We start from the raw sequence: 24,778 nt of genomic DNA on the forward strand, positions 1-24,778 counted from the left end.
TGGGCTCAGGTCATGATCTTAGGGTTCTGGGCTCCATTCTTATATGTCAGGCTCCCTGCCTAGTGGGGAATCTGCTTCTCACTCCACCTCCGCCTCTACCTCTGCTCCTTTCTCTTTCTTGTTCATTCACACTCTCTCTCTCTCTCTCAAATAAATAAATAAAACCTTAAAAAAATGATTTGCATCTCTTTGATTACTACTGAAGTTTAACATCTTGTGCTTATGCTTTTATTTCTTCTTTTGTAAGCTGTATTTTCATGTATATCTGCCCATGCAGAACTTCTTACATGTTAAGAGTATTAAATCTCCTTTTTGTATTGTAGATATTTTCCTAATTGTCATTTGTGTCTTAGCTTTCTTTCACATGGCTTTTGCAGTGTAGATGTTTTGTTTTTAAAAAGTTTATTTATTTTTAGTGATCTCTGCACCCAATTGAGGCCTCATACTTGACCCCTAGCTTGAGAGTTGCATGCTCTTCCAACTGAGTGTCAGGCACCCCTAGGTGCTTTACATTTTTATAGTCCTTTATTGTATCTGTTTAGGTCCCTTGTTCTGGTATTCTTTCCCACCGTGATTCAACCTTCATGTAATTTTTTTTGTATATAATAGATTTCTAGGAAATGTTTTTTAGAAATAGAAACCTCTGCATGAACTGATTACATCGATGTTTTGGATAAATCTAATATAGGTAGGGAAAATGAGGGGTAGAAGGAAGGTGAGGAATCAAAACTTTATTTTAATCTTTAATTTTTAAAAGATTTTATTTGTTTATTTGAGAGAGAGCATGAGGGAGTGTGAGTGGGGCTGGGAAGGGGGAAGTTCATTGGGAGAGGGAAAGAGTCTCAAGCAGACTCTGTGCTGGGTGCATAGCCCAACCAGGGGAGAGGGGCTCGATCTCATGACCCTGAGACCATGACTTGAACCAAAGCCAAGAGTCACTTAACCAACTGAGCCACCCAGGTGCTTCTAACCATTTTTATTTTTAGTGAAAATCTTCATAGAGAACAATGAAAACTTTTCTAGACTCATGCTAGAACCTGATTTGCTTTTTATTGATTTCTAAGGGTTAGGGATGTATTTCCTTGTTCCTTATTAATTCAGATATGTAGGATATGGTAGGTGAGAGAAATGATACATTAAACAGCCTTTTTTTTTTTTTTTTTTTTTAAAGTAGTCTTTAAGTCTACTGTGGGGCTTGAACTCATGACTCTCAGATCAAGAGTCACATGCTATACCACCTGAGCTAGACAGGTATCTCAGCCCAGAGATATTCTAAAATTTACTTGTTCTCAAGATTTCTTTTTATTTTTTATTAAAAAATTTTTTGAAGATTTTATTTATTTATTTATTTGACAGAGACAGTGAGAGAGAGAGAGAGAGAGAAAGAGCTCACAAGCAGGGGGAGCAGCAGAGGGAAAGGGAGAAGCAGGCTTCCCGCTGAGTGGGGAGCCAGATGTGGGGCTCTGTCCCAGGACCCTGGGATCATGACCTCAGCCCAACTGACTGAGCCACCCAGGTGCCCCATTTAAAATTTTTTTTTATTTTATTATTTTTTTAAAATTTATTTTTATTTTTAAGAGATTTTATTTATTTATTTATTTGACAGTCAGAGATCACAAGTAGGCAGAGAGGCAGGCAGAGAGAGAGGAGGAAGCAGGCTCCCTGCTGAGCAGAGCCCGATGTGGGGCTCGATCCCAGGACCCTGAGATCATGACCTGAGCCGGAAGGCAGAGGCTTTAACCCACTGAGCCACCCAGGCACCCAGATTTTTTTGCTTTTTAAAGATTTTTATTTGTTTCTTTGATTAGAGGGAGAGAGAACACAAGAAGGAGGAGCAGGAGAGGGAGAAGTAGGCTCATTACTGGGTAGGACCCTGGGTAATGGTCGACCTGAGCCAAAAGCAGACATTTAACCAACTGAGCCTCCTAGGTGCCTCTCAGAATTTCTCGCACTGTCATCATTGGAAGTTTCTGAAATGGATGCTGCAGTTGTTATTCTGCTCTTTGCTTTTGTAGTTGCTTTTGCCTTTTCTAAGTCCCTAAATCACATTCTTTGAGACTTGTGATTACTGTTAACCTCTGTTCTTTTCTCTATCTTGTTGCCATATGTGGTCCCTGATTTTTTTTTGTCTTTTCTGTACTTTTATTCTTTTCTTTCCTTTTCATTTCTTTCCTGTTTCAACGTAAGTGCAATAAAGATTGGAAGCACTTATATCTTCTGGCATAGAAGAAACTAATCATACCATGTGATCTTCAGTTTTTATTTACAGACTCTTTACAGCAGTGTGTACATTTTAGGCTTCTTTAAGCTCTGAGTGTATAATTTTTCTGGACATTTGCATTTGCCTAGCTACTTGGATGATAGTGTGAATGTAGAGGAAGTATTGTCATTTGACCTAAAATATAATAATAAAATACAGTAATAATGATATGATATTGGGGTACCTGGTTGGCTCAGTTGAAAGAGCATGAGTTTTGATCTCAGGGTCATGAGTTTGAGCCCTGCCCTTGGGTTTGACTGTTACTTAAAATGAATAAATTAAAACTTAAAAAACATATGTAATGATATGAAAAAATGTTTTTGAGCCTTATGAACTTAATAGTGAACCTGCCTAGTGACCTTGACCAAGTCATTTAAAGTGGCGTATATTTTATTTTGTACATTTAGATGATCTCATATTTTGGCTTCCTTTTCTTAGATAGAATTTTGCTTACATAGCAAATGCAAGAACCAGAGATTTAAAAGTCAGAGGACTTTAGGGATCATCTGGTATCTATTCTGTACCTTCTATAAATATTCACCTGGCAGTGTTTTGGTCTTGAGGGTATATTGAAATCTCCGGCTTCATAGAACTTACAGTTATTTATGAAAAGAAGCTTGTGAAGAAAGTGTGATCTTATTTAAAGATTCCTCACTTCATTTTGGTAGGTCTTAATATGTTCAAAAGAAAAAGGGTCTGATTCCTTATATGCCAAATTGTAATTCAGGAACTGTAAAGTAGGAGGAAAGCGACCCTGAATGAGTGAATTAGGACAGTGACTCTCAAAATTTTCTGTGTATGAATCACCTGAGGTGCTTGTTAAAATGCAGATTCTGTTCAGTGGATCTAAGGTAAGACCTGAGATGGTACAAGTCTGTGAAACACATTTTGAGTAGCAAGGAGTTTGTATATAATTAAGAGAAAAGAATAGTGTTCTACCATTTTAAGAAGAATGGTTTGGAGCTATGGAACACAGGCTTGGAGTTGTGAGTAGCACACCACACTTGGCTTTGGTGAAATGAAATTATAAGAGATGTTAATGGCCATATTTTAAGAGGGGGTATTAAGGAGGTAATCACCTGCTTTTTGAATGGCATTCAGAACTGAGATTGGATGGTGAGTGGGTCTAAAACATTTGAAAAGATTCTAGGAAGTGAAAGAGATGAAGATCTTCAGGTATGATGAAAGTAAATATCTAGTTAGGTAAACAATTTATGAGTTAAGTTTTGACTAGGAGGATTTATTTGTATTTGGAAAAGTTTCCTCCCCTTTTTATAATTACTCTAATTGGCATAGTTCTTGTAGTTAAAAAATGTAAAAATAAATGCTTTTTAAAATTTTTTAATTTTTAAAAAAATTTTAAAAAAGATTTTATTTATTTGACAGAGGGAGATCACAAGTAGGTAGAGAGGCAGGCGGGGTTGGAGGTGAAGCAGGCTCCCTGCTGAGTAGAGAGCCCAATGCGGGGCTTGATTCCAGGACCCTGAGATCATGACCTGAGCGAAGGCAGAGGTTTAACCTACTGAACCACCCAGGTGCCCCTAATTCCTTTTTTTAAATAGAAAATATAGGTTTTTTTTGTTTTTTTTTTTTCCCCATAGGCACATTCTGTGTGGGAAGTATGTCAGATTTCTTTGTTTTCCAGGTCTGAATAAAACTTAACTGTTGTGCTTAAGTTGCCTTTCTCCGATCTGTTCCTCTCGGGACAGCTACTTGGAACATAAATCAAGCTGGGAGTTCATTTTACTTCATAGAATTAGCAAGACTCTTAATTTTGGAGTGGTATAAAATGTTCAGTGGGTATTGAACATTTATCTGTAGGGAAAAATTTGGCAAACCAGTCTTGGAACCAGCAGCCTTTTATTTAGTGCTGTGAATTCACAGTGCTAGTGTTTCCATTTGTGTTTTTAAGAAATTTAAACTTTTGGGGTACCTGGGTGGCTCAGTTGGTTAAGCGTCTGGTTTTGGCCCAGGTCATGATTTCAGGGTCCTGGGATCGAGCCCTACATCGGGCGGAGCCTGTCTCCCTCTCCTCCCTGCTTGTTCTCTTTCTTTCTCTCTCAAATAAATAAAATCTTTAAAAAAAAAAAAAAGAAATTTAAACTTTTTCCCCCCTTTCTGGTACAATTTTAGAAATAATCCATGTTCATATTTCCCTTTTAATATAGCATCTGGCCTCCTCCAACATGAAGATATTGGGAAAATTACTGTGAATCTTCATATTATTATGACCCCTTGATTAGTGTTACTGGAATATTGGCTTCCTTGAAAATAGTTACAGTATAGTACGGAGAATTTTAGGTTATTGTGTTGTTATGGATGCAGAAAGATGTGAAGTGTAATCATGGACAGAATATGACTATTTTAATTCTAATGGCTCATTATAATCAAATACATGTCAAGTGTTCTCTTTATTAACAATTCAATTTCTGTATATTTGGACAGCATTTATTATGTTACGTATATTGTTATTTCTCTGTAAGGTTCTTTTTTTGTTTGTTTTTGGGTTTTTTTTTGTATTTAGTTCTCTTTTAACACAACTGTTAAAGCTCAAGTAAAACATCAGAGTGACATTATAGTCTGTTCTAGAATCAGGCCAATGAAGAAAGGAAATGAAGCACATTGTTGGCTAAAAATACATTTTGCAAGTTACATCTAAAATTTTTTAGAGCGTGTATTGGAAATATAATTCAGCTGTTCTTATTTTTTTTTTTTTTAAGATTTTATTTGCTTATTTGTCAGAGCAAAAACGAGAGCAAGTGAGCACAAGCAAGGGAAGCAGCAGGCAGAGGGAGAAGCAGGCCCAGGAGCCTGATGTGGCCTTGATCCCAGGACTCCGGGATCATGACCTCTGCTGAGGGCAGACACTTAACTGACCACCCAGGTACCCCTCAGATGTTCTTATTCTGTGGAGTTTTTAAAAAATGTGATTATTTGAATGTAAATTTCCATATAAATAAGTTTCTAAGTTTCTATTATCTTCCATTTTTAAATTGATTTTTCCTTTAGGACTGCATAAGCGTTTCCTGTATATTCTGAAAACTCAAGATAGTAATACCTGGAATTAAAGTAAATGAAAAAAGAAATTGCAGATAAGCCTAACATTGAGATAATTAAATTTAAAAGAATAAAATTAGTCGGTTAAGAATCTGACTCTTGGGCGCCTGGGTGGCTCAGTGGGTTGAGCCGCTGCCTTCGGCTCAGGTCATGAGGGTCCTGGGATCGAGTCCCGCATCGGGCTCTCTGCTCGGCAGGGAGCCTGCTTCCCTTCCTCTCTCTCTGCCTGCCTCTCTGCCTACTTGTGATCTCTGTCTGTCAAATAAATAAATAAAATCTTAAAAAAAAAAAAAGAATCTGACTCTTGATTTCAGCTTAGGTCTTAATCTCAGGGTTGTGAGTTCAAGCCCCATGCCCATTTAAATAAAAAAATAATAATAATAATAATAAAAAGGGCATCTGGTTGGCTCAGTCGGTTGAGTATTTGCCTTTGGCTCAGGTCATGATCCCAGGGTTCTGGGATGGAGCCCTGCCTCAGGCTTCCTGCTCAGTAGGGAGCCTGCTTCTCCCTCTCCTCCCCACTTGTTGCTATCTCTGTCTCTTTCTCCCAAATAAATAAATAAAATCTTTTAAAAAAATAATAAAATAAAGTTAGGATATTACTTATTCATGTTACCACTTATTAATAATACCATCACATTGGTATGTAGGTCCTTCATGGGGAGGGACTATATTATGTATTTGTGTTTAGTGCACATAGTAAAAGATTCCTTGTTGTGTTAAAAAAAAATCATTAGAAGCAAATACTCCTAGTTCTGGTAAAATCTTTTTTTTTTTTTTTGTAAAGTTGTTTAGTTAAATAAAAATAAAAATAAAAAAGGGGGCTTTGGGGCGCCTGGGTGGTTCAGTGGGTTAAAGCCTCTGCTCAGGTTGTGATCCCGGGATCCTAGGATTGAGCCCCGCATCGGGTTCTCTGCTCGACAGGGAGCCTGCCTCACCCTCTCTCTGTGCCTGCCTCTCTGCCTACTTGTGATATCTGTCTGTCAAATAAATAAATAAAATCTTCAAAAAAAAGTGGGGGGGGCTTTGGAGTCATGCTGCTGAATTTTTGCTTTTTCTTTTTTTAAAAATCCTAACCCTGTCTCTTAGTAGTTTTATGATATTGGATGTAACTTGACTTTTCTGTGTCCAACTTTATTAAAAAATGATCATATAAATTCATTTTATAAGGGTTCTTGTCAGAATTAAGTGAGATAATCCATGGAAAGTGCTTAGAAGAGTTTTTGGCACATAGTAAGTGCTTAATTAATGTTGGGGCTGGTACTCTTCGTATTCAGGACCACACTATTGCATTGTCTGGTGAATTTATTTTGCTTTTTATTTTATTGTTTTTTAATTTTTTTTAAAGATTTTATATATTTATGAGACAGAGACAGTGAGAGAAGGAACACAAGCAGGGGGAGTGGGAGAGGGAGAAGCAGGGTTCCTGCTGAGCAGGGAGCCTGATACAGGGCTCAATCCCAGGACCCTGGGATCATGACCTGAGCCAAAGGCAGATGCTTAATGACTGAGCCACCCAGGAGACCCTTGTATTTTAATTTTTAAAATATATTTTATTTATTCATTTAAGACACAGAGAGATACAGAGAGAGCATTAGCAGGAGGAGAGGCAAAGGTAGAAGAAGGAAATTCTTCACTGAGCTGGGAGTCCAACATGGGGCTCAACCCCAGGACCTAGAGATCATAATCTCAGCCAAAGGCAGACACCTAACCCACCGAGCCACCCAGGCATGCCTACATGATATATTTTCTTTTTCTTTTTTTTTTTTTTTTAAAGATTTTATTTATTTATTTGTCAGAGAGAGAGAGGGAGAGAGAGCGAGCACAGACAGACAGAATGGCAGGCAGATGCAGAGGAGAAGCAGGCTCCCTGATGATCAAGGAGCCCGATGTGGGACTCGATCCCAGGACGCTGGGATCATGACCTGAGCCGAAGGCAGCTGCTTAACCAACTGAGCCACCCAGGCGTCCCTACATGATATATTTTCAATTTGTCTTCTGGAAAGTGTGTAAGCCAACCTTTTGGGTGGATTGGCCTTTGTTTTGAGCATCTTATCTTTTTACTGCAACTCTGTGTTTTCTGTAATCATTCCTGTTTTGCATATCAGGAAATTGAAATTTAAAGAGGTTAAGTAATTCCTCATACAACTATAAAACTCACTTTAAAATCCTACTTAATTTGAGGCCCCTGGCCATCTCAGTTGGTGGAGTGTGCAACTCTTGATCTCAGAGTTGTGAGTTCAAGTTCCATGTAGTGTGTAGAGATTACTTAAAAAGAAAAAATCTTTAAAAAAAAATAGAAAAAGGGGCGCCGGGGTGGCTCAGTCATGAAGCGTCTGCCTTTGTCTCAGGTCAGGATCCTGGGGTCCTGGAATCGAGCCCTGCATCGGGCTCCCTGCTTGGCAAGAAGCCTACTTCTCCATCTCCCACTCCCCCTGCTTGTGTTCCCTCTCTTGCTGTATCTCTGTCAAATAAGTAAATAAAATCTTTAAAAAATAAAAAATAAAAATAAATAAAAAAATAAAATTCTACTTAATTTAAAAATCCTTCCACTATTTTACCTCTTAAAAGGTGTAAAGCACCTCCATTAGAAAACTTAACCTGTTATATTGTCTTTGGGATTTATGTATATAAATTTCATATTAGATTGGGAGATTTTTTTTTTAGAGTGGGTACTAATCTTATTTATTTTGGGGCTCCCCCACCAACTAGTAGAGTGCCTGTCACATACTGGGTACCTAAAAAATAACTAGTTGAGTAGCAGATGGATACACAGAATGTTAGAGGGGATTTTAGAGCTCATGGAAATCATAGAGACACAAGAATTTCTAAAAAGAATTCTATGGTGCTTACATAGGGCTACAGCTTTTGATTTTGACTCTTTATTTATAAAACAATTAGTACTGTCTATCACATTGTCTCATAAAAGAAGCTATTTTGATACCAGAAAAAAGTAGGAAGGACAGTCTGAGAGTAAGCACAGTTTGTAACTCTACACCCACTTTCGGTCGTGGCTGGCATCTTTTTAAACATTAGATTTCAGGAACCATTATCTAATGCAACCCTCTTTCTTTAGAGATGATATATCTGAGCTCAGAAAAGTATCAAAGTTCTTACAGCAAGGCAGAATAACTGAGTTTAGAACCCAGTTTAGAACTGACTGCTCGCCCAAAATTTTGGTCCAGTCACCTTAGTCTTCATCACATGATGACACTTAGACTTACAGAATTTGTTCCTTATGTAAGATCATATATCTAGGAAGAAGTAGAGCTGGGACTTGAATCCACGTTACCCAATTCCACTTTCAGTGAAACCTGTGCATTACTTACATGTAATCTTAACCCATTCTACCAGCCCCCATTCAGTTGTAAAGATGGAGTTATAAATGATTGAAAGGAAATGTTTGAGGGTGCCTGGGTGGCTCAGTTGGTTAAGTGTCTGACTTCAGCTTAGGTCATAATCTTGGGGTTCTGGGATCAAGCCCCGTATACAGCTCTGTGTTCAGTAGAAAGTCTGCTTTTCTCTCTCCCTCTGCCCCTTCCCCCTGCTCTTGCTCTCTCACGCACACACACACTCTGTCTCTCTGAAATAAAATCTTAAAAAAAAAGAAATGTTTTATATTTAGCATTTTCTTTCCTTAAAAATTTCAGATTTGGAGCTTCAGCAACTTCTTCTAGGGAGGAGGTCCAGTGTGGCCCCTGTTCCAACCTACGATCTTGATTCACATCCATAGATTGGAATATTGGTGTACAAGCCATCCTCAGACACCTCACTAAGGACAGGTATGTGAAAGAGACAGTAAAGATAAGTAGAATGAATGCTAATGTTTTTCCTGTTTCTTGTTAGATGAAAACAGTTGACTGTCTTTAAAAATTAGCCCTTTATCCTGGTAAAAACAAAGCATTTGGAATATTAATTGAGTGCAGCAAAATATTTTCTTGATGGTAAAATATGTGTCAAAATGCTAACAGTGGTGAAACTTAGGGTAATTAAAATTTTTCTTCTTTCTCTTTTTGTGTATTTTCAAATTATATTTATGAGCTTGTGTTAGTTACCTATTGTTACATAATAAACCACCCCTAACTAGTAGTTTAAAACTTACCAGTCATTTATTTTGCTCAGGTACTTGTAATTTGGGCAAGACCTGCTTAGTGGGAACAGCTTGTCTCGGTTAATATGTGGCCTAAGATGAAGTAGCTGGAAGGGTGGGGGCAGCTTGATGGTGGGGCACTGGAATTGTTCGAAGGCTTGGCACACTCATACATATGTCTGGTGGTTAATGCTAGCTTTTGGTAGGGGCCTAAGCCTGGGCTGTTAGCCACAACACCTACACATGACCTCTCCTTTTGGTTGCTTGGCTTCCTCACAGCGTGGTGGCTAGGTTCCAAGAAAGAGCATCCCAGGAGAGCAAGATGAAGTTGCATGGCATATTTGACTTTGTTTTGGAAGTCACATAGTAGTACTCTGCTCTTTTCTGTCGGTTGAGGTAGTCCTAAAGGTCCACCTAGGTTCAAAGAAGGGGGAAGATACAGACCACACCACTTCAAGGGAGGAGTATTAGCATCTGATTAGAAGAAGGGCATATGGGATGGAATCTGCCATTGTAGCCATCTTTGGCAAATATGATGTGCCACAGTTTGTATTACTTTTAAGATAAGAGTATAAATAATGTGTGTAATATGTAAAAATGGACTGTTGACAGAAAATAATGGTGTATAAGTTCAGTAGGATTTTGTGTGCTTTTCCTAAGTAGAGTATGATGCTAAAAATAAGATGCCTAAACAGGAAGAGGAGAAATAGATTTTGAACTTTCTTTTGTATCAATGAAGCAGCAAACTGAGAAATGGAGACAAAAATTTATAAACAAGGTGCAAAATAAGATTTGTAGTTCGGATTTTTTGTTTTTGAAAAAATGCTTTTATTTTAGTTTAATGGCTACTTTTTTTTTTTTTTAATTTTTTTATTTTTTTTCAGCATAACAGTATTCATTATTTTTGCACCACACCCAGTGCTCCATGCAATCCGTGCCCTCTACAATACCCACCACCTGGTGCCCCCAACCTCCCACCCTCCACCCCTTCAAAATTCTCAGATCGTTTTTCAGAGTCCATAGTCTCTCATGGTTCACCTCCCCTTCCAATTTCCCTCAACTCCCTTCTCCTCTCCATCTCCCCTTGTCCTCCATGCTATTTGTTATGCTCCACAAATAAGTGAAACCATATGATAATTGACTCTCTCTGCTTGACTTATTTCACTCAGCATAATCTCTTCCAGTCCCGTAATGGCTACTTTTTTAAATTTTAACAATTGGAGGATTATTTGGGAAACTGCTTTCTGGTATGATAGATTTGAGAAAATGGTGTCATTGTTACTCTATGCATCAAGTTTGTTTTGTCTATCTACTTCTTTTAAGGAAACCTATGTAATCTTTTTTAGGATTGTACAATTTTATCTGCTAAATTTCTGGTAAATAGCTTAAAATTTCAGTGGAACGAGAAAATTTGCCAAGTTGTAGAATATTTGGTTGTGTTATTAGTTTTTATAAAGACTTACTTATTTGAGAGAGAGAGAGTACTAGTGGGGAAGGAGCAGAGGGAGAGGGAGAGAATCTCAGGCAGACTCCTGCTGAGCAGGGAGCCGGATTTGGATCTCAGTCTCAAGACCCTGAGATCATGACTTGAGTTGAAATCAAGAGTCAGTTGCTTAACTGACTGAGCCACCCAGATGCCCCATTTGGTTGTATTATTGATCACATTTACTCACCAGTTGCATGAATTGCCTTTGGCAGTTTTGAATATAGCTAGTACTTAATTTCTGAATATAATGGGATAATATTTTTAGGTAATCCTCTAAGTATTACATAGAGATGTTGATCCATTCACTTTATGTGGGAAATAAGCTATAATCATATATACCAGTATATATGTGTGTATACACGCACACACACACACACACACACACACTTTATAATTCATATATACCAATATATATGTGTATATGTGTGTGTACACACACATACACATTATAATTCATATATACCAGTATATATGTGTGTACACACACACACACTCATTATCTTTTAGGGCCAGAAAGATTTTCTTGCTGTCTAGATTTGAGCCTAATACGGCAGAGATGATTCAGTTCTATTTCCCAGCTACTCACAGATACCTTATGGTGGAAAATGACTGAACCGGCTTTTGTGACATTAGAGGTAATCTCAGAAGTTTGCTCTTAACTGTGAATAATCCGAATTGACTGAGTTTGTGAAACACTGTATTTTGGTTCAAAGGTATGATAACTGGGAAAGCTGTTTTAATTTTTTTTTTTTCATTTAAAAACATGTTTTCTAGTAGACATAAATCGGGAATAATGAGTAGTATAAAATATTGTGTCTTTTTTTTTTTTAAGATTTTATTTATTTGACAGACAGAGACCACAAGTAGGCAGGGAGGCAGGCAGAGAGAGAGAGTAGGAAGCAGGCTCCCTGCTGAGCAGAGAGCCCCACGTGGGGCTCGATCCCAGGACTCTGGGATCATGACCTGAGCTGATGGCAGAGGCTTTAACCCACTGAGCCACCCAGGCGCCCCTAAAATATTGTGTCTTAAATAACAACAACAAATGTGTGCATATATATACAAAAATGTATATGTATAGCCTGCAAGTATTAACTTGCCTTCTTTTTTTGTTTTAAGAATTTTTAAAGCCCACTTTTGCTTTTAAGAAATCTGAGTAGGTAAGTTTCTGATAACATCTTTTCTAGGTTTATCTTTCCTCCATTCTGCAGGCCTATGCCTGAGGGGATAAAAATCCCTTGAGTGAGTGAAATACTGCTTTCTGTCTGAAGCTAAAACAAACAATATTAAAAACTTCTAGAATACCCTATGGAAATTGTAAATATGCTGGTGTTTACTCTGTGGCACTCTGTTCAATTCATGGAAGGAGATAAATGATGAGGTTCTCTTCTGAAGATGAATGATTATTGGGGCACCTGGATGGCTCAGTCAGTTGGGCGCCTGCCTTGGCTCTGGTCATGATCTCAGGATCCTGGGGTGGAGCCATACATTGGGCTTCCTGCTCAGCTGAGAGTCTGCTTCTCCCTCTCCCTCTGCCTCCCCACCAGCTTGCTCTCTCTCAAATAAAATCTTTAAAAAGGTGAATGACTATGTAAATATTCTTTTAAAATACAAAAAATATTTTTGAATAATTGTGAAAGGCAGAAATTAGATTTTTCTTCTTTTTTTAAAGATCATATTTATTTTACAGAGAGAGACACAGTGAGAGAGGGAACTCAGTCGGGGGAGTGGGAGAGAGAGAAGCAGGTTTCCTGCTGAGCAGGGAGCCCGATGTAGGACTTGATCCCAGGACTGTGGGATCCTGACCTGAGCCAAAGGCAAATGCTTAATGACTGAGCCACCCAGGCGCCCCAGAAATTATATTTCTTTGGGATTAGTGGTTATCCTACTTATTCTGATTTCTAAAATTATGATGACTCTCTGTTGAAAAATGGCATTCAGCTCATGCTTGTACAGATTTTTGGCAAAAGAGAAGTTGTGTGACTTTATTCTCTTGAACTTCCCACCCCTGTTATTAAAAAATATAACACCTTTTATGTTTGAAACGTTTAACAAAAGTGTTTAAAATTTATGGTAAGGAAGTGATTGGCATAGCATAAAATTTACCATATTAACTGTTTTTTAGTGTATAGTTCAGTAATATTAATAAGTGTATTCACATTGTTGAACAGCCAATCTCCAGAACTTTTCATCTTGTAGAACTGAAACTCTAAACGTATTAAATAACACTTCTTTTATTCTCCCCTCCCTCTAACCCCTGGTAACCAGGATTCTATTTCTGTCTATGAATTTGACTACTGTAGGTACCACATATAAATGGAATCATACAGAATTGTCTTTTTGTGACTGGCTTATTTCACTGAGTGTGATGTCTTCAAGGACATTTGATACAGTACATGCCAGAATTTCCTCCTCCTTCTTCTTCTTTTTTTTTTTTTTTTTTGGTAGAGAGAAGGAAAGAGGGGGGTGAAGGAGAGGGAGAGAGAGAATCTTAAGCAGGTTCCACACACAGCATGAAGCCTGAGATCATGACCTGAGCTGAAATCAGGAGTCAGATACCTAACCAATTGAGCCACATAGACACTCCAGCAGTGTTCCTTTTTATTATTAAGTATTTTATTGTTTAGTTTTACCTAATTTTATTTATGTATTTTTAAAAGATTTTATTTTTAGGTCATCTCTGTACTTAGTGTGGAGCTTGAACTTATAACCCTGAGATCAATAGTCACCTGCTCTACTGACTGAGCCAGCCAGGCACCCCTCAATACCAATTTAAAAAATTAATTCATTGATGGGTATTTGTATTGGCTTTTATTATATTTATCATCTCATCATTTGTATTTTATTTTTTATTTTATTATTTTTTTAATTTTAATTTTTTAATATTTATTTATTTGACAGACAGAGATCACAAGTAGGCAGAGAGGCAGGCAGAGAGAGAGGAAGAGAAGCAGGCTCCCCACTGAGCAGAGAGCCTGATGTGGGGCTCGATCCCAGGACCCTGGGATCATGACCTGAGCCGAAGGCAGAGGCTTTAACCCACTGAGCCACCCAGGCGCCCCAATCTCATCATTTTTAAAGAATTTTATTTATTTTAGAGAGAGAGTATAAGCTGGAGGGGTAAAGGGAGAGGGAGAGAGAATATCAAGCAGACTGTGTGGAGTGTGGAGCCCTGTGCGAGGGCTCAATCTTACAACCCTGAGATGTGACCTGAGCTGAAACCAAGAATTAGATGCTTAACAGATTATGCCACTCAGGTGCCACGATCTCATCATTTAAACATTTTCTCCTTTGTATATTTAATATATACATATGTTTAATATAATACATCTAAATATAATATATACATATATTGAGGGATATATTCATATTTTTTTAGTAATAGGTACAGGATCAAAAAAGTTTGGAGGTTACTGTTCTAATCCAGAATAGTCAGAAAACAGAAAACAACTAGAATTATCCTTAGTCACAGGTCTGATTGTACCATTTATGATTAATTACTGAAAATTACTGAAAAAAGGTGAATTTCTTAATGTGATGTTTGAGGAGCTGTACCTTAATAGACCCGTACTTCCTATCTGTTTTCTGGCTACGTTTCAGTCTTATAGCTCAGTGTTGCCTTTTAGATTATTCTCACCAAATTCCTTGTATTTCCTTTAATACATAATGTTCTGCCTTTGAGTTTTGGCCAACTCTTTCCATTGCCTAGAATGCTGTTCCTTGCCCACCTTGCCTTTTAAAGGTACTATGATATATCATTTAAACTCCAGCTAAAGCACTTCTCTGAAGTGCTCCCTGGCTTATCCAAGTCAATTTAATTGCTTTATTTTCTGCACTAACTGTGTATGTGGTATGCATCTTTATTGTAGCAGCTCTCAAACTAAAATTGCAGTTATTAGTATGTCTGCTTCCTTTCCTAGACTGCTACTCCTTGAGGACAAAGAAGGGGTCTTATTCATCCAGTACTTGTATGAGTGAAAGGGTAGTATAGTAGCCTTGTGGGTGGGGCCTTCTGGATGGAGGGCTACCCATTATCTCAGTTTCCAAATTTTTTGTTAATTACTTTAGGTCCATACCTACACAGGTTGAGGGTGAGCTCAAGAGTTCATAAAGAACTTTATGGAGTCATTTCCCTGAGGACATAGAGAAAAGGAAAAAAAAAAAGTTTTGTCTGCCCACTTGAAGTTTTCACCTTGGAATTTTCACCCCCGGAGGCTTTCAGTTTTCAGATGCTCTTGCTGCTGCTGTACCCACCACAGAAGACCTTGGAGAACTGGAACATGAGAGGATGGGGAGAAAGAGAGAGAAAATTCTCAAGGGATTCACTCCTCTTTTTCTGAGCTTTATTTATTTATTTTTATTAAAGCTTTTGACAGAGAGAGAGCTAGAGTCAGAGAGAGCACACACAAGCAGGGAGAGCAGCAGGCAGAGGGAGAGGGAGAAGCAGGCTCCTTGCTCAGCAGGGATCCTGATGTGGGCTCCATCTCTGGACCTTGGGATCATGTCCAGAGCCAGAGGCAGACACTTAACTGAGCCACCTAGGTGCCCCATCTTTTTCTGAGCTTTAGAAGTTCTCTTCCTAGCTTTGAGCCAGGGCTAGAGGACTTCTTTCTTTCTTTTCACCTGGGTCTCATAGTGCTTACTTACAAGTTTTGGATTATGTTATATCTAGGCTGGGAAGTACTAGAGGGAAAAAATGGTAAACTCATATCTAGTTCAGTGATACTTTGAATTCTGGTGCTCTTCCCAGATCCGTCTGTAATATTTACTTTTCAGAGTCTTCAAATAGTTGTTCATGCATTCCATCCACGTTTTATAGTTTAGTTCATTGAGAGATAAATGGAGGTGTTTGTTTACTTTATTACCAAATGGGAAGTCTTCCCAAAACTTTTGTTTTAACATTTTATTTTTCTATAGTTTTAGATTCATAGGAAGTTGGAAAAGAAGATAGGTCTAGTGTGACTTTTACCCAGTTTCCCCCAGTGGTTATGTTCTACATAATTATAGCATAATAACTCAAGCAAGGAAACTAACATTAACACCAACTTTTGTTATAAACATTTCAAATATACAAGAATGTTGAAGGAAGGGGCTCCTGAATGGCTCAGTGGGTTAGGCCTCTGTCTTCGGTTCAGGTCATGATCTTGGGGTCCTGGGATTGAGCCCCGCATCAGGCATTCTGTTTAGTGGGGAGCCTGCTTCCCACTCTCTCTCTGCCTGCCTCTCTGCCTACTTGTGATCTCTTTCTGTCAAATAAATAAATAAAATCTTAAAAAAAAAAAAAGAATGTTGAAGGAATAGTACATTGAACATCTGTATATCTGAGTGATAATTCAGTAACTTAAATGTTTTACCATACTTGGCCTATATATATATTTATATATTCTAATATGTGCATATTCTTTTGTCTGTGAACCACTTGAAAGCACATTGCAGGCATCAGCATACTTCGCCCCTAAGTAGTTAGTTTTATCTTCCAAAAATAAAAAAAGGACATTATACTTGAATAAACATTTAGTAAAAGATTATTTTTCTATATAACTCTAATACCATTATCATACCTAAGAATACTAGCAGTATGAATGGGGGAGGGGAGACATTAGTCATAATGTTCCAGGGCTTTTGTTTTGAAGGCTTAAGTTATTGTTTGAGGAGATGACCCTCCTGATGATGTACTCTTGGTGATAGTTTTGAGTATCTGAGCTCCTACCATGTGTGCAATTCAAAGCCCAGGGAGCCTCCTGATTCTGTATTCTTGTTTTCTGTCACTCTTTCCCCACCTCACACTTCCTACAGTTGTCTGAGCAGATACTTAGAATAGTTCTTATCAAGAGATTATCATTTTGTCACACTGATTTAGGACTAGCATGTAACTTTGGCTTTAGTTATTAGGAAAGTACAGTTATAGTTGTGGTAGTTTTTGATAATGGTGATATGTAAGGATTGTATCCAACTGGAAAGTAATTGAAAACCTGGCTACGAGGCTTAAACAAAGAAAGGTCTGTTTTTCTTACATAAGTCTGGAATGAGGCAGTTGCTCATGTTGCTTCAGTGGCTCAACAATATTGGGGCCCGTATCTTTGTGATTTGCTTGGCCTTCATGGTCCTAAGATCAGTCTTCTACCCACATTTAAGGAGAAAGGCAAAAGGTCCAGACCAAGCAAAAGCTTTCCTATTACTGTTTCTAGAAAGTTACTTTTAATGTCTCCTGGACCAAAATTGGGTCCTATGGTTACTTCTAACTGTAAGTAGCCTTTTGGTCTCTATAGTGAGGTACAAGGAGGAAGGAAGGATTTACGAATGGCTTTTTGGCAGCCAGTTAACAGCATCTGTCACAATTACATGATTGCATTAATTTTACTTCAGAAGTTCTTTTGACATCAGTATTGTATTCCCCACATAGGTGCTTTACAGTTACATAGTAACATCTTACTGGGTACTGGAGGAAACAAAAGGAATTTTTTTTTTTAAGATTTTATTTTTATTTATTTGACAGACAGAGATCACAAGTAGGCAGAGAGGCAGGCAGAGAGAGAGAGGAAGGGAAGCAGGTTCCCTGCTGAGCAGAGAGCCCAATGCGGGGCTTGATCCCAGGACCCTGAGACCATGACCTGAGCCGAAGGCAGAGGCTTAACCCACTGAGCCACCCAGGCGCCCCAACAAAAGGAATTTCAAATTTAGTTGTGAAGGTGAGCCTTTTGGTTATGCAGGATAAACTTCATCTTGAATTTTGGGACCTTGGGCAGGTTTTTGAATATGTAAGCATCTGTTTTCTCATATGTGAAATGGCGTTAATAATACCTGACTTTTAGGGTACTTGGGAAGTAGGAAGGAGATAATTTATGTAAAGTACTTAATATAGTGCCTGCTGCATTGGTGGGGTGACAAGGAGATATTATAATTGTTTGGTGAGTAGATGTGCTAGAGTAGAAGAACATGGACTTCATAGTCAACAGACTTGATTCCTAGTGTCACTACATAGTAAATGTATGGTCTTAGGCACATCATGTAATCTCTCTGAGATAGTTTATTAAGGTGCAGTGTTTATCTCTTAGGATTGTTTGAAGGATTAAAGATTATATATGTACAGTGTGGCACCATGTAAGCTCTCAGTAAAAAGCATCTGTTCCTGCTGTTTTTAGTTATTATTTCTGTAATTTGGGATCCATATAATAGGTAGGGAATCAGTCATTGAATTTACTTTAGAAATTTATTTGAGGTTTACTTTATTTGCAATTAAAGAATACTGTTGATTAGTAGTGAAAATTTTTCATCTGTTCCAAAAAATCAGCTGCAGAAACCAGATAGTGTTACTGTGAAAAACAAGACTTTAAAAAAAATTTTTTTTAAATTTTTATTTTTTTTAAAGATTTTATTTATTTGAGAGAGAGACAGTGAGAGAGAGCATGAGTGAGGAGAAGGTCAGAGAGAAGCAGACTCCCGGTGGAGCTGGGAGCCCGATACGGGACTCGATCCTGGGACTCGATCCCGGGACTCCAGGATCAAGACCCGAGCCGAAGGCAGTCGTCCAACCAACTGAGCCACCCAGGCGTCCCAAGACTTTTTTTTTTTTAATAAAGTGTTTATTTTTAAGTCATCTGTACACCTAATGTAGGGCTTGAATTTATAACCCTGAGATCAAGAGTCGCATGCTCCACCGACTGAGCCAACCAGGTACCACGACAAAAAACTTTAAATTTAGTTGCGAAGGTGAGCTTTTGGTTATGTAATACAAAACTGGACTTGAATTTTAGGACGTTGGCATAATGGTATTGTGTTGTGAATCTTGCTTATTCTTTTTTGCTCAACACGATCTTAAGATTTAAACTTGCTTATTTATTTATTTAGTTAGTTAGTTAGTTAGTAGCCTCCACTCCCAGTGTGGAACCCAGTGCAGGGCTTGAACTCACAACCCTGAGCTCAAGACCTGGGCTGAGATCAAGAGTTGGACACTTAAATGACTTGAGCCACCCATGTACTCCAAGATTCAAACATGTTTAAAATCTAGTGTGTAACTACTGACTGTTGTATAATAATCCATTCTGTGTGGATTTTTACATTTTATTTACTTGTTTCTTTAATGAATCTTTAGGTGTGGCTTAGAAACTGCTAACACAAATAGTACTGTTATGTATTTTCTTATACGTATTCCCTATTGAATTATGCAGTGGTTTCCCTGTGGTATATACTGAGGAAAGGAATTACTGGTCTGTATACATACTTAATTTCACTTAATATTGCCAGATTGTTTTTCAGAGCTGTTGCCCAGTTTATGCTCCTACCAGTAGTATTTTAGGGTTTCTATTTCCTTAAATCCTCACCAGCATTCGGTCTTACCCATCTTTTTAGCCTTGTCAATCTAATGGGCATAATGTAGTGTTTTGTTTTTCTTTTCTTTTCCTTTCTTTATTTTAGAGAGAGAGAGAGAGAGAGAGGGAGAGAGCATGAGTTGGGAGAGGAGAGACTGAGGGAGAGGGAGAGAGAGAATTCCAAGCAAACTTCACACTGAGCATGGAGCCTGGCGCAGGGCTTGATCCCCAGATCCTGAGATCACAGCCTGAGCCAAAAATCAAGAATCAGATGCTTAACGGCCTGAGCCACCCACTGAGGCACCCCAAGTAGTGTTTTGTTTTAGTTTACATTTTTGTGATTTGAGAGTGAGATTTGGCATCTATTTATTTATTTATTTTAAAAAATATTTTATTTATTTGACAGACAGAGATCACAAGTAGGCAGAGAGGCAGGCAGGGAGAGAGAAGAAGGGAAGCAGGCTCCCCGCTGAGCAGAGAGCCCGATGGGGGGCTTGATCGCAGGATCCTGAGATCATGACCTGAGCCGGAGGCAGAGGCTTAACCTGCTGAGCCCCCCAGGCGCCCCTTGGCATCTATTTATTGAAACCATTTGGGTTTCCCCTGCATATTGACTAAAAATATTACCCAAATAATGCATATTGTAGATATTTTTAAAAATTGTCTCTACTTTTTTTCTTGTTGTTTTGTATTTTGTTGTAGATTTAAAAAAAAATTAAGATCCTCTGTAATATTCTAATCCAGTGATAATGGCTATTAACATTGGCTGTTAAGATTCATAATATACAAATTCATATACACACAAATATATATATTTGTTAATAAGATCACATGCCTGTGTATGCTGTTTTTTGTAATGTACACTTTTCATTTCACAATGGTTTATGACCATTTTCCTGTGTTATTGGAAATGTATCTACATTACCATGTAATGGGTGCATATAATTTCATTTTATGGCCTTAAGTTATTTAATCTTATATTGTGGGACATACATGCTATTTTTTTTTCTCATTAACGGTGCTTTGGTGAACTGTTAATCAAGCCTAAGCCTACATTTTGTTGAGGCAAGGCTAGAGGGATTATGCTCCTGCTCCCTTTGTGAAACTGGATTTGTAATAGCAAGTTGCAGGCTGTCTCCATTTATTTTCCGCTTGGATTCTAGGGCGGCTGTTCACGCTTCATTTTATAAAGACAACGTCTAGCCCTCCATGTTCCAGGGCCAGAGTTTAAAGACTTCCCAGTTAGCCTTTATTCTATCTTTTCTTACTCTGTCAAGGCCTAGTTAACAAAGAATAGTGAAATGGTGGATAGACCTGTATTTAAATACCCTTGTCTCTTCTGATAGTGGGATTGGTTGCTAAATTTCAGCTATAAAGAACTCATCTAAATTGATAACTTCCTTTTAATTTTTAAAATGTTACTAGCTTTATATTATAAAAGTAAAAATGTTTGTTGTAAAACAGTTGAGAAAGCATAGAAAACCATAAAGAAAATAAAATTCCTATAATCCTACTCAAAGATAACTGCTATTACAATTATACCTTAATCTTTTTAGATGTTTTTTCTAGATGGTGTGCACTGGCTCACCAGAACCAGTAATTACAGAATTATGCAAGCCCAAATCATTGGTCACTTGATGTTAGCAATGGTGGGGGTAGTTACACCACGGAAACTGGTAATGGTGTAAACCAGGGCTTCCTTCTCTCTGCCTAATTCTATCCAGAGCCAGTTTTTTGGCACACTATTGCATTTATACATTATATCAGTAAGAAGAGATCTACTTCCTTTTTAATGGCTTCTTAGAAGTCTGTTATATAGGTCAGTGGTTCTTAGTGTGGTCCTTGGAGGAGCAGTGTCAGTGTTACGTGGAAAACTTTAGAAATGCAAATTCTTGGCCTCTATCCAGACCTACAGAATCAGAAACTCTTCTGTTGGGGCCCAGTAGTCTATGGTCCTGCAAGCTCTGTGGGTGATTCTGATGTATGCTAAAGCTTGAGAACCAGTGGTATAGATATACCATAAATGATCAGATTTGTCTGATGATTTCTATGTGATAAATTCCTAGACATATGTTCATTTAAATGTGTTTAGGTGGATATTGCCAAGTTGTATTCAAAAAAGGCTGTACTAATTTTTATTCCCACATGAAGTCTACATCACTTTCATTTTAGGTTCTAGTTCCATGTAGACAAAAACAGCTATATTAAATACCTTCTTTTCTAGCTGCATCTGTATCCATTTATCTATGCTAGAACTCATTTCACCAGCATTATCTTCCACAGTAAAGTATTTTAATGTTATTTCTACTTTTAAGAAGAGGATAGTTGAGACATAAAAAAAACAAATAATAGCAAACAAACAAACACCTCAAAACCACTTTGCCTTGCTTGTAGAAGACATCTAAGCATCTTGGTGGCTCTACCTGTATACTCCCCCTGTGAATGATTAACCCATGCTTCTTCCCTTCGGCATGTTACATGGTTCTGAAACACCACTTTAAAATATATTAAGAGCTCCTTGCTGTGAAAGTTGCTACTAACGTTGCTAAGCTGTTAGAAGGGGCAAAAGATCCCAGTAAGAACTTGTGACTCTTCTTGGTTTATACAGACAATAAGTGGTAAATATCTTAAAGATTTTTGTTAGGCTAGGAGCCAGAATTCATAAGTATTGGTGAAAAGAAGGCTAATTTAAGCAGCTTTGCCATATTTCATTGGCCCTGTTTATTGGTGCTCCAATTTTTTCATTTTGAACTTTTATTGAAGAATGGTTACAAACACTAAAACTGGTGCTTATCCCAACCTTCATCCTTAAGGGACTTCTTTTTTCCCTAGAATGAATGCTTTGGAGTCCAAACTTAATTTTGTGACGGCATTAATAGGGTCTGCCAAATTGCCAAGATTCCAGATTATACAACCTCAGAAATGATTTGATTATTTAGCAATTTAGTGTCTTAATTTAAGTAAATTAACTAATTTTGTTTGAAGTGATGACTCCAAAGTTTATGTTCTTGACCTGAACAGTTAGTTCTCAGAGATTCTGCTCTGAAGGAAAGATGAACATTGGAGTTGAAATGAGAGCCCCCGGTTCTTTGTTGTTTCATCTTACCTTCCAGTCCAGTGTGGTAGTTTGGAGAGCGACTTAGCCTTGGTCAAGTCATCTGATTTCTTTGTGCCGCAGCTTTCTTATCTGTAAAATTGAGCTACTGTTACCTCTCTCACAGGATTATTATCAGAATTAAATGCAACATGATATGTAACGTGCACAGCATAATTCTCTCATAGGTACCTAGTAACTGATAGATGCTTTTTGATTTCTCTTAACAGCAAATATTCCTTTTTTTTTTTTTAAGATTTATTTATTTTTTTGAGAGTGTGTGCAAGCAGCGGGTGGGGCAGAGGGAAAGAATTTCAAGCTGACTCCCTGCTGAATGATCTGGTCCTGAGATCATGACCTGAGGCAAAATCAAGAGTCTGACACTCAACAACTGAGCCAGCCCGCTGCTTGAATGTAAGCCTTGTAGCTCTCTCCTTGATATTTCCTTTTTTGGGTCTTGTCCTCCTTTCAGAATTTGATATAAGCCATGACCCCCTCTTATTAGAAACATGCACCTGTCCATTAAACTTGACTGAATGCTGGGGACTTTGTAGGTCACCCTTCTCCCCCACCCCACCCTGCCAAAACTCATCTGTGAACCAAGTTGAGGATCTTTGCAGAACAGCTCCTTGGCAGACTCTCCAGTTTCTTGGCTTTAATTGTCATCCCAGTGTAGATGGATGGCTCCTAAGTTTGGTTGTTTGCCTTGTGAACTTCTTTTCACCTCCTGGACATATTTATCATGGTATCTTTATGTACTAGAGAATAAGTGAATGGAGAAATAAATCACACATTTTAATTGTTGATACAGGCAAAATAAATTATGACACTGTATGGCTAGAGTTAGAGATCATACTCACTAAATTATAGCTAATAAAGTTAAATGAAGTTAGGTACTGATTTAGGCACAACTGTCTCATTTCCTCCCGTACCCATTGAAATTTAAGTGTAAACCTACGCAAAGGGTTTTGGTCACCAATTATAGTGAGGACATGAGTTTCCAAGAAACCCATCAACTGTGGTAGCTTCTTTCAAACTATAAGGTTAGGGGCACCTGGGTGTAGCTCAGTTGGTGTAAGGTCTGACTCTTGATACCTGGTCAGGTCATGATCTTGGGGTCCTGGGATCGAGCTCCACATCAGGCTCTGCACTCTGCATGGAATCGCCTTAGGATTCTCTCAAATAAATAAATAAATCTCAACAAACAAACAAACAAACAATTTGTTTAGAGCCAGAGTATAAACTCATCTGAATATTTGCTATTTCACTTTAAAGTAGTATCCTAAACAACTGTGATTATTAGTATTAGAACTTTGTGCCTTCATCTCTTCCATCCCTTCTCCTCCCCACAGTTTTAGTTAGGGCTCTAATAGTTGCGGGGGACAGAAACCCAGTTTAAAGGGGAAAAGTATTATTGGCCCAAGTAATTGAGTAATTCAAAGTTAAGTCTGATTTTGTAGAGATTTAGGGGCTCAAATGACTGTCAGGGACTTTCACTTTTATTCCTTATTTCTCAGCTCTGTTTTTCTTTACCTCTTTTCCTTCTGGGACAGGTAGCTTTCTTTATGTAGTCAAGGAAGAAGGCTGGAAGCAGCTCTAGTTTATGTTGGTTTTATAACTGCAGTCATAGTAAAAGAGAGGTAATCTTCCTCATAGTGTCAGAAAAAAATTCCTGGGAAAGACTTTGGACTTGATTGCTGAATTACCTGTATAAATAATCCTCAGAGTGTGGTCCCTGGGCCAGTATCATCAGCACCATCTGGGAGATATTAGCAATGTAAATTTTGGGGCCTCTTCCCAGATATACTGAGTCTGAAACCAGCATTCTGTGCTTTAACAAGCCTTCTTGGTGAGTCTGATGTATGCTGAAATTTGAGAAGCACTGATCTATATTACCAGTACTCACAGCTGTCTGAAATAGAGAAGACAACCCTTTACCTTTGGAATAATTACTGGTTTTATTACCTTCCCTAACAATGCCCCTGGAAACAATTTTTTAAAATTTAAATTTCTGCAAGATTATGGTCTGTACCTTTCATTCATCTGAAATGTTCTCTTTAAGTAGATGAGTTTCTCTAAATTTTTTTTTAAGATTACATTTATTTGAGAGAGTGCATGTGAGCATGAGTGGGGGGAGGGGCAGAGGCAGAGGGAGAAGCAGACTCTGCGCTGAGAGGGAGTTGTGTGGGGCTCGATCCCAGGACCCTAAGATTATGATCCAAAGTCAGACACTTACCTGACTGAGCCACCCAAATACCCCTCTGATTTTTTTTTATAATACATTAAATCATTCATTTAATGATACAAAGTAGCATTATTTGCATGCCATCTATATACCAGTCAGGTCAAATATGTTTTATACACAGGTCTTTAATCCTTCACACAATGCTGTAAAATAGGTCATGGTTCCCATTGTTGCTAAAAAGAGAACTGAGGCTGAGAGAGGTTTGTCTAAGGTGGACTAAGGTTGTCTATCAAATAAGTG

General features: G+C 38.1%; 1 protein-coding gene across 7 annotated transcripts in view; it reads left to right on the forward strand.

The window, feature by feature from the left end:
- NUMB (NUMB endocytic adaptor protein) overlaps positions 1–24,778 on the forward strand; it is a 192,215-nt gene that overhangs the window by 35,349 nt on the left and 132,088 nt on the right. For all 7 annotated transcript variants that reach the window (XM_047739255.1, XM_047739256.1, XM_047739261.1 and 4 more), the window contains one exon: positions 8,968–9,099. The gene's annotated coding sequence lies outside the window, so the exon portion shown is untranslated. Of the gene's footprint in view, positions 1–8,967; positions 9,100–24,778 lie in introns of those variants that run through there.

This window comes from Lutra lutra, chromosome 7 (assembly GCF_902655055.1).
Source record: "Lutra lutra chromosome 7, mLutLut1.2, whole genome shotgun sequence".
Classification (NCBI taxonomy): Eukaryota; Metazoa; Chordata; class Mammalia; order Carnivora; family Mustelidae; genus Lutra; species Lutra lutra.